The 4,442-nt window shown below is 41.9% G+C and overlaps 1 pseudogene; it reads right to left on the bottom strand.

Moving 5' to 3' along the window:
- Positions 1-3,413, bottom strand: part of LOC102876191 — a 37,443-nt pseudogene extending 34,030 nt beyond the window's left edge.
- Positions 3,414-4,442: the final 1,029 nt, after the last annotated feature.

The following is a 4,442-nucleotide window of genomic DNA, read 5'->3' as shown; positions in this document are numbered from 1 at the left end:
GAAATATCTCAGTCACAAAGGGACAAATACTGCATGGTGCTACTGTTGTAGAATGGGACTGACATCAGGGTTAGGGTAAGACTGAGAAAAAAGTTGGATAAATTATATATACTGTATTGAAACAGATGAGGGAAATAAGAGATTAGAGGTTATATATGATTGAGTATTATGGGTAGCACAGGAACCCAAAATAAGGTTGCATAGAGAAGTGTCCACGGTGCGTGGGGCGGAGGGGAGAAGGGGAGGATGGGAGAATTGTATACCAATGAAGAAAATTTTTTTTCTTAAAAAAAAAGTCTTCTCTCTTTCACTGAACCACTACTTTCCAAGCATAACTTTTTTCAAATATTTGTACTCCCTAATTTCAACCAAAATCCATCTCACATCAGGACTATCCCTAATTCCATACCCTTTTTTTTTAATCCAGCTTGAATCTCTAATATGTCCTTTTTGATATATTGCTCTATCTTGAATAATCTTCAGCATGATTTTACTTGCATGTGATATTAAGGATACATTCTTCATTCTTTAGCATCATTTATTTAGCGTTATTTATTTTTTTAAGTGGGCACAAATAAGTATCTCTTTCCATTTACCCAGGCCATATTTCTTGGCATAAATGATTGAGCACTTCCAGAGCTGCATGTTTGCTGAAATACATCAGATGATATTCCATTAATTCCTGGATCCTTATTTTTTGTCAACACCTTCAGTGCAGCTTGATGATTTTCATCATATGCTACTTCTTGAAATGGCTTAACATCCACCGGTTCTTTTTGTGTACAGTGATTCTCTGTAATCTTTACATTCTTTTTTTAATGTTTTTGGCATAATTTACTCTTTTGCCCCTTGATTTCTTCAGTATTGCAACCCAAAGCTTTAATTTGTTCCTCGGTTATTTCAGCTTGAGAAATGCTTTTCCTCTTCTTTGGTTTTCTAACTCTAGGTCTTTGTGATTTCTTTATAATACACTACTCTACCTTCCTGGGATGTCTTTCAAACTTTTCTGTTCAACTCCTATTTCATCATTTCTTCCCTTCATTTTGGCTTCCCTACACTGAAGAGAAAGTTTCAGAATCTCTTCTGACATCAATTTTCTTTTTCTTTTTAAAGATTTTTTTCTTTCTTTTGATGATGTCTTTGATGTCATCTTACAACTTAGCTGGTCTTTGGTTATTAGTGTTCATTGCATAAAATCTGTTCTTGAGATGGTTAATTCAGGTTTGTCACTGCAGGTAGGTCTCCACTGTGTGGCAAGAGCCCAGATATTTGTGTGTGATAGACTTTACCTTCCAATCAGTCAATATATGCCACTGTTCGAATGGTCCATGAACATGGCTGTGTCTTGCTCCTAAGGGCTCTTTCACAGGTTTTCACATACTGTGCTTACACAAACCCCACCTTTCCAGCTGGTGGCAGTGGGAAAAGTTCAAGATGTCTTTTGCCTACTTTCCCTCCTACCACCTTGGCTCAAAGCAGCACTGGGCAGTCTGCCACATTCTTACTAAGGTCAAAAGTTTGTTTGATTTCCCTACTCTGGCCCTGGGTAATTCTCCACTGCTTTCTCACGTGCCTTGGTGAAGGATTGCTCAAATGTTTGTCTTTTAGTCGCTGGAAATAAAACAACCCTTCTTTTGATAATACTTTCCTGCTTCCCCTCCTTGTGGGGCTCGGGTCTACTTGTTTGGTATGTAACATTTACTAAAAGTTTCCCAATTGCAATATTATTCATTTTCCCTGGTAAATTTTTATCCCTATGAGTTTCCCCAGGCCTCCAGGTGTTCAGCTTACCCATGGCTGAGGTTTAGTTAGAATATCTCCATAGCCCCACTAGGGATAGGTGAGTTCCATGGATCTCTTGTTTCATCTTCTCCACTGGAAGCCTTTCTTTAGTAATAGCTAAACAACAACAGCAGAGAGGGAGAGGGAGGGAGGGAGGGAGGGAGGGAGAGAGAGGGAGAACAGAGAGAGAGAGAGAGAAAGCGCGAGAGCATAAGAGCACGCAGTTGGCCTAAGGGCAGGAAGCCATGCTCCCAAGCCAAAGGTGGGTGGCTCTACTCTGCGGCCCTCAGGCCTGCCTTTAATCGCTTTTGGTGAAACATTCTTCTAGGTCGTATAACCTTGGTATGTTCACTTGCTGTCCAGAGGTAACTCGTGGTTGCTTTGAAGACAAACACTGTGACATTGATGAGTCAAATGTGAGAATGGTTACTCATGGTGGACAGTGCTTGGTAAGGCTCCCCGAATAAACAAGCTTGGAAGCAGGAGTAGCATCTACTTCCACAAGAGCTTGCCTCTGGAAACCCTATGAACCTGGAGAAAGGACGAAAGTTATACAGGAAGTGCCCAGGACTTTCATAGCGCCACTATGAGTCGCCTGTGACTCGACGGCAAGAGTGTTATTGATTGTAGAATTGAGGAAGCTGAAATTGTTAAAATCCTCAGTCTCTTCTCCATCTATCATGGTGCTGCCAATTGGCCCAGTGGTGAGAATCTTATTTAGTAATAGCTTCCTTATCTGAGATCTCTCTCCTTTCCATTTTAAAGCTGAGGATTAGTTTTTTCATTTCTGAAGGTTCAGGATGGGCTATGATTGAGATTCCATTCTATCTGCAGATCACTTTAGCTAGTACTGAATTTCTCAGTGTTTAGCCTTCTTATCCATGAGCATGATATTTTCTTCCATTTACGTAGGTCTCCTGATATTATTAATTTATTTATTTTTTACATTTTATTAGTTTTAATGAACATTTACAGAGATTTTGGGTTTTCATTCATTCATTGTTGCACTGTTTTCTCCACCCTCCTCCCCAGTTCGTTCTTCTTCCCCCCTCCATGTCTGTTTTAATTGTCCAGTTGCCACAGTGCTTGTCAAAGCCAGTTCTGATTAATCTCCTTTGTCAGTGTGTCCCTTGCCATTCCCTATCTCTCCTCCCTGAGAGAGACTTCACCCTGATTCATAAGGAAAAGGGGATGGCGTATTCTCTTAGGTACTTCCTGATGAAAAGGGATGCTGTGGGTTTTAGGACGAAGGTCTTCTCTCACTACTCTAAAGGGCCCCTTTGGCAGTAGGAAACACATAGACTATTATGGAGATTGATTTTGGAATTTAGATGCACTGTTATCAGTTGTGCTTAGCCGTACATGCTCATATCCTTGAAGATGTATCATGGAAGTGTTGCAGCCTTCAAACTGCAAAGTAGCAAGATGTTCTTCCTTTATCTTGAGTTTCAGCTCATTTTTCCTTTGCATCTCAGCGATTTCCTCTGGGGTGGCTAGTACAGGTGATGATTCTGCTACAGGTGGTGATTTACCAGAATTGCTGAGTCAACCCGAGGGCAGGTCAGTAGTGATGCAGCTCCCGCCTGGCCGCAGCTCCCGCCGGGCTGCAGCTCCCGCCGGCTGTAGTGCATCTTTTTACCACTAAGCATAGTAGAGTTCCTCCAGCAATCGGGTGATGAGACTATCCACGTTCAGCTCCCCGTCCGCCATCTTGTCGGCACTGTTACACCGATATTATTTATTTTTTTTTCATAGTAGTAGTCTAAGTATTGCATGTTTTAAAATCAAGAAAGGTATGTGTCAGGGAAGTTCAAGTTGCTCTGAAGGAAGTGGCAAAAAACAAGGCTCCAGGAGTTGACAGCATACCAATTGATTTGTTTCAACAAACAGATGTTGCTCTGGATGTGCTCACTGAGTTGTGCCAAGAAATATGGAGGACAGCCAGCTGGCCAACCACAACTCAAAGGTATCAATTCTTCTGTCCTCTTTAGTCATTGTCCAACTCTCTGATGCTAGCAAGTAATTGAAAAGTCCATGGCCTAAATCAGGCACAGTTTAGTCTCTAGACTGACATCGTTGCTTCTCAGTACTCTGGAGAAGTCCCTGGCTGCTAGCAGATTTTTCCCTGTGCAATTTGTCTTCTGATTTTCTGACTGCGAGTGCCAAGAGTTTTGAAGCAGGTGTGGCATCGACTTCCACAAGAGCTTGCCTCTGGAAACCCTATGAACCTGGAGAAAGGCCCAAAGTTATATAGGAAGTGTCTAGGACTTTCATTCATAGTGTCACTATGAGTCGCCTGTGACTCGACGGCACTTAACAACAATGCCAAGAATGTTGCTGATTGTAGAGTTGAGGAAGCTGAAATTGTTAAAATCCTCAATCTCTTCTCCATCTATCATGGTGCTGCCAATTGGCCCAGTGGTGAGAATCTTTGTCTTCTTGATGTTGAGCTTCAGTCCATATTGAAGACCAGAGTCCTTGACTTTCTGCAGCAAGCACTTCAGGACCACCTCAGTTTCAGCAAGTAAGGTTGTGTGTCATCTGCATATCACAGGTTGATGAGTCTTCCCCCACTCCTGAGCCACTGTCCTCCTCATAAAGCGTAGCCTCTTGAATGATCTGTCCCACATATAGACTGAAAAAGTATGCAGTTAGGATGC

Source organism: Elephantulus edwardii, unplaced genomic scaffold, assembly GCF_000299155.1.
Source record: "Elephantulus edwardii isolate Elephantulus edwardi_28Jun2011 unplaced genomic scaffold, EleEdw1.0 scaffold00403, whole genome shotgun sequence".
Lineage (NCBI taxonomy): Eukaryota > Metazoa > Chordata > Mammalia > Macroscelidea > Macroscelididae > Elephantulus > Elephantulus edwardii.
This window is presented reverse-complemented; position numbering and strand designations above follow the sequence as displayed.